This window comes from Protopterus annectens, chromosome 8.part0 (assembly GCF_019279795.1).
Source record: "Protopterus annectens isolate FY-2018-M chromosome 8.part0, PAN1.0, whole genome shotgun sequence".
NCBI classification, from domain to species: Eukaryota; Metazoa; Chordata; order Ceratodontiformes; family Protopteridae; genus Protopterus; species Protopterus annectens.
This window is the reverse complement of record NC_056741.1, coordinates 1,087,172,231-1,087,185,187: the sequence shown is the minus strand read 5'-3', so window position 1 is coordinate 1,087,185,187 and position 12,957 is coordinate 1,087,172,231. Positions and strand designations below refer to the sequence as shown.

General features: G+C 38.9%; 1 protein-coding gene across 3 annotated transcripts in view; it reads left to right on the top strand.

The window, feature by feature from the left end:
• The window catches only part of LOC122809234 (probable E3 ubiquitin-protein ligase MID2), a 367,361-nt gene that overhangs the window by 90,481 nt on the left and 263,923 nt on the right, over positions 1–12,957 (top strand). The window contains exon 1 of one of the 3 annotated variants that reach the window (XM_044080547.1): positions 5,087–5,227. The exons of the other annotated variants lie outside the window; for them this stretch is intronic. The gene's annotated coding sequence lies outside the window, so the exon portion shown is untranslated. Of the gene's footprint in view, positions 1–5,086; positions 5,228–12,957 lie in introns of those variants that run through there. 3 annotated transcript variants of the gene reach the window in all.

The following is a 12,957-nucleotide window of genomic DNA, read 5'->3' as shown; positions in this document are numbered from 1 at the left end:
GACATCATAGCTCTGAATTGAAGAAGTGATATTAGGCAACAGTCCACAGTTTATAATGTGAGAGTTTCAGTTATGTGAAAGAGTGGAATTCATGTGTGTTATATTGTGTGTTATATTAAGTCCTTGGTATACACAGAGTGAACCAGTGGAACAAATAGTACGTAAAGTAAACAATATTATTAGAAAATGTGCCAATTCAGAGAGCATAGACTGTTGTTTCTCATTTTTAGGGTACAGAACTATGCCATTATAAACTAGAGGCCTTTTACCAACTCCTGTTAAAGGTTAGATGTGTGGAGTCCTAAACTATCTACCCCATACAGTGTCAGTGCCTGGCTGTACAAGCAAGGCAATATAATTATTGTAAGAACTCAGTGTAGACAGAAGTTCTGTTATGACAGATCATCCAGGGATCTTCCTATTTTGACAACAGACAATGAGTCAGAATTTGTGCTGGGGAAATTTGCATCATTTTTTTCCTGGGAAACCAATGTGCCAAGATTTGTAATATGTCAAACAGTACATGAAGGATTGTATCTGTTGCCTGGTGCTGATATGTAAATATAGTGAAGGAGCAAAAAAGGAAGAAAACTGTTCAAATAATCAGGTCAAGCTGAAATTCAAGTGTCTTTGAATCCTGCCATCACATACATTTTAGGGTTCAGAACTGCAAGAACCATTTTCTCAAAGTTTAAATGCATCTGTGAGTGACAGCTCAGGTCAAAACAAAGACAGTTTTCTTTCAGATAAGCCAAATTCTAGTGTGAGTAGTTCAGATATGTGGCCCCAGACAAAAATGACTGTGTTGTAGCCTATGAATTATCACCTGAAAATGCCCATTCTACAAATAGATGTCATAAAAAAATCAGAAATAGTGATTGTACATAAAATATATATTGTGACTGTGTCCTTGAACGGAACATTTGCAATGTTTTATGTATTATTGCATATCACATGATACACATGAGCCATGTAGTATATATTTTGCGTAATACATAAAGTAAAGGGGGTGTTTATAGATAAATAGATAGGTAGATAGATATCTGACTCTGTTAAGTATTTTTATTATAGCTAATGGTATCAGTTTTTCATGTGACCATCTTCACTTGGCCAGTTCAGTAATAATTTTTGATGAATGCAAAATGCTGTCGTATTGTCTGTTTGCACTTTTTCCCTCGACTATCTTGACTATGTGTACACCTATTTGTGAGCTTGAACTTCATATCACCCTCTGATTCAGAAGATATGATTACAAAATTCTTAAAAAAAATAAATATATATATATATATATGTGTGTGTGTGTGTGTGTGTGTGTGTGTGTGTGTGTGTGTACACAATCACACACACACACACACACACACACACACACACACATACACACACACACATGCATACCGTACAAACAGCCGGATATCTACCCTTAATAAAAAGCAACATTAAAACAAACAAAATAAAATGATACATACATTACAGAATGGCTTTCCATACTTTGGAATACACTTTAAAGTATTATTAAAAAAAGCAGTATATTAACCAGTTTCAATAATCACACACAGACACACACACACACACACACACACACACACACACACACACACACACACACACACACACACACACACACACACACACACACACACACACACACACACACACACACACACACACACACACACACACTCACACTCCCACACTGCATATCTATAAGTCAGTTCTGACTCTGCTATCTTCCCTTTAGTGTGATATCTCAATGAGTTGCATCTTCAGTGTTGTGTGACCATGCAGTTGGCATATAAAATTGTGGTGGGGTGGACTTCTTTTTTATGTTCCTTTGGCTCACCATTTTCGGTATATAATCCATGATGAATGATAGGTCAAGCCTCCCATACACACAATCTATCTATCTATCTATCTATCTATCTATCTATCTATCTATCTATCTATCTATCTATCTATCTATCTATATCATATCTATCAACCTCTTAGAACAAAAAATCTTGACAAAACCATAAATAATGGCGGATAAAGGCCCAAAAAATAGGCACAGTTTTTAAATATTGCTTTTACAAACTTAGAAAGTTGATAGAATAACAGATTTTGCATTAGCATGAATTTTCTGAAGGTATAAAGTCTGATACTGTCTGTCATTATTTTCAGACTTCAGTCTCCAATGTTTTTTCAATGATTTTCTAGAAAACCACAATTTTATGAAAAGTCGACTAAAAACAAGTAGCGAAAATCTGGACAGTCTATGAAAATCTGTACAGTTAAGAGGTATGATTTTTATTTATTGGCATAGTGGAAGTGCAGTCACAGGAAAATGATACTCAAGCCCTAAGCTTATTAACATCACCTATGGAGCTATGAAAGCTATGAATCTGCCATCTCCTGCATACCAACTTATTTTCAGTATTTCACACAGATTGAATTCCTCTGCTGTATGTATCATGATGCACCCATATCTGAAGTCTAGGGTGCATATTATACAAGCTTTCCAAGAAACTTTGAGTAACTATTCACACAGAGGGTGTACATGGCTATTGAACTGTGAGTTGTGCTCACTGCATTTTTAAGTTGTTCTTCCTACATACCTGATTTTGAATCATGAGACACAGTATTTCTGCCCTGTGTAAAATATTGCAGTCCTGTTTGATAGGATATAATACTCAGACAATATGTTATATGCACCGTACTGCTTTGTTGTGCAACATCAGAATATTCTATAATCCATTTAAAACAGCTCATAAGAAAAGAAGTAAATGTCATGTTGGTCTACTAACAGAAAACACAAAGGCACTGGAACACAGATGTGATGTATTACCTTTTATTGGACCAACATCGGTTTGGCAGTTACTCAAGCTTTTGAGCTGGCATGAACCCTTCATCAGGAGATATTAAGTAACTGATGTGTGCTTAAATATTCACTAGTATCTAGAAAGGGAAGTACATAATTTATTTCCAACTGACTGAAAAAAGAAATCTTGAAAAATGCTGGTGTGGAAAAAATTGCAGGTCATACGACATCTCCCCTCACCTGCTAAATCAGCTTGGGTGCTTACTGCTTTTATTATATAAATGCACAGCTATGGCTAGTTCCTCCAAATATCGTGTTGTTGCATTTCAAAAGGGCATTCTCATGCCTCTTGACAAGTTACCGCTATAATGAATTCAAAGGACCTCAGATTTTGTGAGGATTTATGAAGTCCAGATTTAGGTGTAGCAAGAAGGATGAAGGGAATTGGGAAATGGGCAAGAAAAGGAGCAGGAAAAAAGTGTATTACAAAATTAAGAAAACAAAATACCCATACATGGCATGAAGAATCAAATGGTTTGATAGAATGGGGTGTTAGGAGCTTGCTGAACCAAAAGAGCAATCATATTTAAATTGAAAAAAGTACTGCAGAAGTCAAGTCAACTATGCAAAAATGATGACTTTCATAAATAATGCACACAAAATATATTTTTACGGGGTGACAAGCACTGCTGTAGTCCTGTATGGGAGACACCGCCACTCTAAATGTACTAACTCCAGGACTGCAGAACCTTGGGGTATGGGGGAAAACCTTCCTTCCATGGAAGGTTCTGTGATTTCAAAACCATAAAGCCACACCGTGAACAGATCCTGCAACGGGTTAAATTTATCACAAAAGGTATTCATAGAGTCTACAGCTATTTGGGCTACAGAAGACAGACAGTCTGAAAATCTGATACAGTTTAAAAATTGGCTAGATATATGGGCAGTAATTAGGAAATATAAGGGCTCTGTAATTGACCCTGTGTTCTTTGATGGCCAGAAAAAAGCACTCTCAGAAATTAAAAATCAGATACTTCTAAAAATTAGCTGACTCATCTTCTAGGCACATTTAGCTCAATATAACCATGTATCTCATTCAGAAGATTTTCCGATTTCTCTTTTTTTTTTGTCAAGGTTGTTTTACTTCTTCCTCTTTTTTTACTTCTTCTTCTGCTAGATAGCAATAGGGTTGACAGATCAGAATATTTAGACAGATGACAAAACTTCAAAATGGAAGAAAGGCAAGGACGAAAAATTACAAACGCATGTGGCTGAGTTAATTACTTAGGCACACGATGTAGGTCCATTACTGAGGTTTTGCCTTCAAAGAGTTAGCTTGTCAAAGCAGTCCTCATTAACTAGGAGCTGGTAGCAACAAAAGTAACAGCCATGTCCATCTCCCAAAATGATAGAGAGGGCAGTGGTAGATGAAAGGTAACCCAGACCGAGAATCCTAGCACTGAATACTGGCTTAAGTACCTTCCATGCCTACCTCATTTCAATGCCTTTTGACTGTAAAGTAGTACACCTTTAATATCTTCAGTATCAGTTCAAGCCTTACCCCCACAGAAGTAGACAGGAATGAGACAGGTGTTCAGAATATACAGCATACCTGAAGCTGAATGGTGCAAACACACACAAACATATACAGACGAGAGTACAGTGGACAGCAAACAAGTAAAACAAGTAGGCTGTATTGTCCCAAATGCTGAAACGTCAGCTGTAGACATAGAGAATAAAAGGATGGAGGCAAAGATCAATTAAAAAAAGAAGAACCAATGAAAGAAAGCATTCAGATCAGGTTAGGTAACAAAAAAGTTACAGGAGCAAACCTTACAAGAGTGGGTATGTCTTGGAAGAAAATAGTATCAGGAAGGTATAAAATAAACTGAAGAAAACAAATACGGCAGTTTCAAAACAGCAGCAGTACAGGAAAGAAAATATTGAAGGTAGAAAGCAATAATGTGAGAGTGGGGGAAATAAAATAGTAACAAGACAGTGGACTGGAGCAAGAAGGTACAAGGCAAGGAACAGATATGGAAAGAAATGAGGAGGAGCATTACGTTGAAAATATACAGTCAATCAAGAATGAAAAAGGCAATACAACTGTAGAAATCATGTGCAAGTTGTTAATGTAATAAAGCATGCCAGTTAAAAGCTGTATTCAGTGATTCCAGCTTGGAATGTGGGTGGAGTTATTCACCTTCACTGAACTTGTGACTTCAGCTTTCCCGTAAAGAGATTCATATCTTATTTGTTTACATAACATACCACTGACTTGACAACTATTATACTGTAATAAGTGAAGGAAGAAATATTTCAGGTTAAGCAGAAGGAATTATTTGCACTCTTTATTTCCTTAAAAAATATACCTGAGCACAGATATACAGTCATACTGCAGTACTGATGTTCGATTAAGAGACCAGTGACCAGGTAAGGGAGCCTTACATTTCTAACCATTTCAATTGAAGGAATTGGTAGGGGTGCTGATTGAAGGTATTGCTACTAAAATACATGATTTATTCCCTTTTCTGTTTTGGGAAATTGTTACGTGTATCTTAGTGAAGAACAGTAGGAAGAGAGATGCAGGCACAGACTACAAAGAAAGAAGTGACAGATCAAAAAGCTCTAGGTATAAGAAGAGTTGTTTTGCTGAGTCACTTGAGTCACTGATTCTAGTACATCTTTGAAATGCATTACTGCTAAAATTCACTTAAAGATTCATTCTGATATTAATTATTTTCTCTTAATCTATATTAGCTTAATTAATTATTTCATTAATACAGGACTGTATTATTACATAATACTAATTAGAAATATTAATGCAGGAAATGGTTTACAGCTGCTTAAAAAATGCACAAACACACGTACTCAAATGAGACAGTATTTCCACGTAAGACAGAAAATAAAATGCTTTAGTTTTGTCAAAACTCAAGCATTTCTGTTTTCTCTGTTGTTTGTCAACTCTGGATTTCATTATGTAATTTGGGCAGTGGTATAATAACCTTGCTTGAGATCTAGGTGCTTGCATCTCTAAACAATGTTTATAAATTTGTGGCTCTGCAATCCCTTTGTCACAATTTTGCAATTTCTGTAAGGCATTTCTGTAACTCTCTTCCAGACCTGCCTCAGTTTAGTTGCTCCTGTAGCTTGATGGATAGCACTTCTGCACAACTTTAGGAATTAACTGATTCCAATGTATTTCTTTCTGGAGTTTCTAAGAATCTGCTTATTGACTAGGTAATCTAAATAGTGTGTGCACTCCTATGAGTGCGTGTGTGTGTGTGTGTGTGTGTGTGTGTGTGTGTGTGTGTGTGTGTGTGTGTGTGTGTGTGTGTGTGTGTGTGTTTATACATTTCTCTCTGTTTCTCTCTCTCTCTCTCTCTCTATATATATATATAGATATATATATATACATACATACATATATATATATATATATATATATATATATATATATATATATACACACACATATGAGTGTGTGTGTGTGTGTGTGTGTGTGTGTGTGTGTGTGTGTGTGTGTGTCTGTGCATCTATACATTCATAGCTTTATAGCTTCACAGGAGGTTACTAGGCTAGGGGCCCTATAACCTTTACAAGCCCAGCCATGTTAATCCCAAGTTGCCTCAATTGTCTTTGGTTAGATGAACATCATTTGCAGAGCGCACCTATGATAAACACAAACTACCCCTGTCCTTGATGGACACGGGTAACACCACTGGGGTGAATTTGCAGTCTCCCATCCATTTGTCCAGGTTGCTCTTGAATACGGTCACTGAGGAGCTATGCTTCATGTGCATTGGAAGTAGGGGCAATCTCTGGGAGACATAGCTGTCTCTCCAGCATGTTCTGGTAATGTGACAGACTAGTTTTAGATCTACAGAGCAAGTGACTATTGTGCCATTTGACTTGTGGATGTGCAGCATATCCATCAGGGCAGGGTCGGAGGCTACCTTGTAGGCCAGGCACAAGTCATCTCTCAGAAGCCTACATGGTACAGAGTGCAGTGACATGGCTTTCAGTCTGTCCACATGAGTCATGGTTTGGAGGACATGTATTTTCTTCATGAGAAACCTCTTTGGTCTTTCCAGCTGTTGCATGTGTCTGGTGAGGTACATGCAGAAGGGAACACTGTACTCTAATAATAGTCTGATGAGGGTCGAGTACAGTGGAGTTATAACATCCTTAGGCCTGGATGCGATGTCCTTACTTATGAGATGTGCAATGTAGAAGGCTTTACTTACCACTGTGGAAACTTAGTGGTCGAAGTTCAGATTGCCATCTACCTGTGTTCCCAGAACTTTCATCACTAGGTTTGAACTTAGGGAGGTGCTGTAAATATCATAATTAGCAGGGGATTACGCTTTGCCAACTAGGATAATAATGCATTTTTTGCATTTAGTTTAAGACTGTGGCTTTGGCACCAGTCATTTATTTGTGTTAGCCCCTCTTGTAATATGTTAACATAGTTGGGGGACTCAATGATTGCACCCATTTTGCAATTATCAGTGAAGACCATCTACTTTAGTCTGGACTTCCAAGAAATAGATTCCCAACAGCAATGGGCACAGCACAGATTCTTGTAGTATGCCACTGGTGACAAGTCTACTAGTAGTGGTCCAGTCACCAACTTTGACAGTATGTTCTTTGTAGTTGAGCTAATTGGCTGCTCATCTAGTGATGTAAGTGTTAATCCCCAGCTGGGAGAGTTTCTCAATGATACCTGAGTGGGGCATTGTGTCAAAAGGCTTGACTCAGGCAGGATAGGCAGTATGCACTGTCTTACCTTCATCCAGGACTTTGGTGACTTGCTCAAAGAAGTCTACTAGGTTTAACAAGCATGATCTACCCTTAACAAATCCAAACTGGGTTGGGTTTAGAGTTTGAAGGCCACTTATGCCCTTGTTGATAAGGTCCATGATGCGTCTTTCCATGGCCTTACAGATGAGGCTGGTGAGACTTATGGGTCTATAGTTCCCAGGGTCGGTGGATGCCCCCCTTTTGTGTAAGGGGATTACTGTTGCTGTTCTCCACTCTGCTGGAACAAAGCCAGTTCTCAGGCTATGGTTAAAGAGAATGCCAAGTGTGTCTGCTAGGTCCTGTTTTAGATTGCTTGCTAAGCAACCTGGGATGTTATCTGGTCCCATTGATGCCGTGATTTTGGCCTTGGAGAGCATAGATATGACCTGATCTGTAGAGATACTAGGCAGAGGAATGGTGTCAGATATGCTTTGAGGCATGGCTGGTGGGGACAGGAGTTTGAAATTTGCACCAGATCTGTCAGATAGCTGGTTTGCAATTTCCTCTGGTATAGTATGAGTGGTACCATCTACTACCAGTTTGCACATAACTGAGCATTCCCTTTTAGATTTTGGACATAGTTAAATAATGCCTTGTGATTATCCTTAGCTAGGGATGCTATTTTACCTTTGTAATTAGTTTTAGAGGACTTTGCAAGATTTCTGATGTGCTTGTTCAAGCTGTGAATGGAATTCTTGCTCTGCTGAGTCAGTTCCCTCTTGCTCTTAGATATCAGTTTCTTCCTTTTTTTACATAATCTGTGGTGGCTTGTTTTTATTGGGAGGGCCTGGTTTTAAACTGGTCAGGCACAGCTTAGTCTATATAGTTGCATAAGTGTTTATGCATGGCATTTGTGTATACCTCTGCATGGGAATCATTGTTATCTGTGATTGCAGGGAGTATAAAACTTTTTATACCATCACTTAGTAGGCTTTAGTTTGCTTTGTAAAAGTTTTTTTTTTTTTAGTTTATTTGCTCCTGTGGTGGTGACAGGTTCAATAGTTATGTAGAATGAGACTGATTTATGGTCTGACCTTATCAGGGAGGGCATCGCACAGGGGGGAGTGCAGTGAACCCCATGTTGGTGAGTACTATGTCTAAGACAATTGAGCCCCTTGTGTGGGTGAAGACTATCTGTTCCAGAGTATTTATACTGACAAAATCCAGGAACCTATGGGTGAGCATGTTCATACTCCTGTATGTCACCCAGTCGATGGAAGGATAGTTGGAAATCTCCTATGACTAAGGTGTTTGGCTGTATGGCGAGTGACTGCATTAAGTCCTGGTAGGTGGTGTGCTTTTCTTGGTTCATGGTGGGGTACCTATATCTAGTAATGATATGGTTAGGTATTTTGTCTATAGTTAATTGGACATGGAGTAGTTTGAGAGCATCATACTGTATGACCAGTCTTGAGGTGTACTTGGCTTTAATGAAGATGAATTCATCTCCACCTTTGGTTCTTTCATGCTCATTTTGAGATCTGACCATGTGGAAGGCATTGTAGCCTTGCACAACCTTGAAACACGTCTCAGTGACTGCACAAATGTCAACATCTACCAAGGTGAGGAGTGCTTCCAGGGACTGCAGTTTCATGTTTACACTCCTAGTATTAAGTAGCAGAACCCTGAGTTTGTATTGAGTGGATTTTGTTATGTCAGAAATTTTGTTGTTTTAACATTGCCTAAAAAAGGTACGATGGGGAGACAAGCCCCTTTGCTGGTATCCAAAAGCCTAGAGGTGACAGGTGCAGACCATCTCTGTGAAAGCAGCTTGGCCTGTTGACCATGTCTTCCTAATCTGACAGATACTGGATCCCCCTGGGCTGACACCACAATGTAAGCCAATTATTAAAGTCAATCATTTTCTGGTTATATTGTAGCATCATCCTGGGTGAAGGTAGAATGCTGCTTATGGCTACAGCCATACCTGCCTGGGACACATAATCTGAGAGTCCAGTCATGTATCGCTTTATATAGTCCAGAGAGGTATGTCTCAATTCATTCACCCCAACATGGACTATGACAGAGTCATAACAGTACTTGTTGTTGAGTGACTTGTGTGCATGTGTGATTTGATGAATCCTGGCACCTGACAGGAAGCTGACTATGATCTTCTCCTCGTCCAGCCTGGTGAGGGAGACATCTGTGTGTCTCACTATGGAGTCACCTATGACCAAGACATTAGGTTTTGAGGTGTTTTGCTTTAGGGCTTATTGAGGTACTGGTGTTATGTGTTATTATGTGTAGTGGTATCGATTTGAATAGCAGTGTGTGCAAGTGATTTATGTTTAGGAGGTCTCTGATCTTTTGGTAATCTTCTAGTGAGTACCTCCATTTATGTGGGTTTATGTGTCATGACTGCATTTTGTGTGAGAGGTGAAGTGTGTGTGCTGACAACCTGTTTCATGTCTGGTTTGTTGTTACATGAGAGAACTGATTCCAGTTTCATAGTGTTATTACATCTCTCACATAGGGTATTTGTTTGTTTTAGGAGTAAGTGGCTGTCAGTGTACATGAGATAATTACTACATTGCCTCAGGATGCCCATGTGAATTAGGCTGGCCAGTGAAATTATGTGAAACTGCCCATTCATTATAGCAGGTTTTTACCGTGTGTACTATTAGTAAAAGGATTGAGCTAGTTTGACCAGTTTTTGTGCTAGGATTAACAAAGGTGCTTGTTCTGTTGAAGGCTATGGATGATGTGTGGCTACAGTGCTCATTGCACCCGTAGTGCAGTAGGGAAGCTTGAGAGGGTTCCACTGAGAGATCCCTAGGGAAAATTTGAGTTTCAAGGTGTTTGCATGTATAAAGGGCATCCCTAACCTCCTATTTTGTGTTGCACTGCAATGTGGAAATGTAAGGCTTAAATACAGACAAAATTAAGACAATTTTAAGAAAATCTATCAACAGGAAAGCACACAATCACCCTTCCTCTAGCAATCCCAGGTCAGTCAAGGCTAGATCTACACTCTTCTTCCACAAAGGTGCAGGGGAGCCTTTCTTAATGTAAGATGGCTGGTTTAGATCTCAAGTGTATCAATAACAGGCTAGATTTAGCAGGTCTGACTCTAGTCTATGCTTTCCACATATCAGAACAGTGCAAATCAAGTGCAGAGAAGTGCAAAAAATACTTAGAGCCATTTTGTCTGTTTTCCAGCTCATATAGACCAGGTAAACACCTACTGCCACCAGATGAACAGTGCTAGTCCTCCCAAGTGAAAAGCAAAGTAAATGAGTGTCTAGAGCATAATGCTACCACAAACAAACTTAAATGTTACAAAATGCTACCACAAACAAACTTAAAGATATAGATACAGCAGTGGACTTTAAACATCTTATGATAGTGTGGTTATTCAATAACAGTAGTTTGATTTGAATAAATGAGCCAAGAGCCACTCAATTGTGCAGAATATATAAAGGCATTAAAAAAACAAGCTAAGCCCTCCAGTCAATAAAACTTTATTCAGAAATCTCATGTGTTTCCTCAACAGACTAGGATATTTCCTGGTTCAATATATGGAAAATACTCTGACCTTTTTTGTGTAAAAACAACTGTTTGCTAGAGTGTAAAATGCGCTACTCTATCCAACAGCTAGCTAGATCAATTGGAACAGAAATTGGGAGGCAAAAATTAACTTTTTCAATACAAGCACTAGGAAAAGCAAATAAATAATTCAAGACATCAAGAGAAGTACAGAAAGGGAAGAACCTATTAAACTCAATTTACAGTAGGGGTGGGCAGCTTAAAATCACCAGGTTTAAAAAGCAAATCAACAAACAGGACTGTGGGTGGGAAACACAGCAGGGAATCACCAGCAGTACTTTAGTTTATGCAGGCTTCAAATCTCTTTAGACAAAGCCAGAGAACCAGAATTTTTCTGAGTATTTAAGTATCACTCAAGAGACAATTTAACCAATGAAAAACATGTGAATGAGCATGCTAGGTAATTTGTGTCCACCTCTCACTTAGAATAAAAACACCAGGCCACGAAGGTTTCTGAAAACAGAAAACAAAATGGAGAAGTTATCAGCAGGCAGCTTTAAAAGGTCACAGAGAAAAAATATAAGTTTTTCTCACCCAGCAGGGAATCACTAGGAGTGGTTTAGTTTATGCAGACTTCAAATCTTTACAGATAAAGACTGAGGCCCAGAATTTCATTGGTATTTAAGTATCACTCGAGACAATTTAACCAATGAAAAAAACATGTGAAATGAGCAGCCTACATAATTTGTGTCCACCTTTCACATAAAACAAAAACACCAGGCTGAGCAGATTTTTTAAAACAGAAAAAATGGAGCAGGTATCAGAAAGCAGCTCAAACAGGCCTTCTTTTTCTTTCGGCTGTTCTCATTAGGGGTTGACACAGGGGATCATCTGTTTCCATTTTTTCCTGTCCTTTGCATGTTGCCTTGTCACACCAACCACCCGTATGTCCTTTCTCACCACATCCATAAACCTTTTAGGCCTTCCTCTTTTCTTCTTACCTGGCAGCTTCATCCTTAGCATCCTTTTCCTAATATACACAGCATCCCTCCTAAGCACATGTCCAAACCAACGCAATCTTGCCTCTCTGACTTTGTCTCCAAACCGTCCAACCTAGGTTGACCCTCTAATATACTTATTCCTAATCCTGTCTACCCTCATCATACCCAGTGCAAATCTTAACATTTTTAACTCTGCCACATCCAGCTCTGACTCCTGCATTTTTGTCAGTGCCACTGTCTCCAACCCATATAACATAGCTAGTCTCACTACCCTCTTGTAGACCTTCCCTTTCACTTTTACTGGTACTCATCTGTCACAAATCACTCCTAACACTCTTCTCCACCCATTCCACCCTGCCTGTACTCTCTTCATCACCGCTCTTCCACACTCACCATTACTCTGAACTGTTGATCCCAAGTATTTAAACTCATCCACCTTCGCCAACTCTACTCCCTGCATCCTCACCATTCCTCTATCCCCCTCTCATTCACACACATATATTCTGTCTTAACAGGCCACAGACAAAAATATAGGGGTTTAATATTAGAACAGTACCTTGCAGGATGCATAGTAGTAAATCCTGCCCTAACCATGCCTCCAGGCCGACAATTCCTGGTGGGCTGTTGAATTTGCTGACTATTCATTCCTGTGCCATAATTAATATTGATGAATGCATTCCTCAAAAGAACACACAGGAATGGTGTTTTATTTGAAATAAAGCAACTGATGGATGCAGGATAGGGGAATGAGAAATCAAGAATGAAAAATGCAAGTGTAACAACTGCTGGTAGCGGAGTCAGGGGAATGAGAAATTGTGAATAAGAAATGCACACTTCATGGCTATCAGCAATTAAGTCCCGAAATAGCAACAG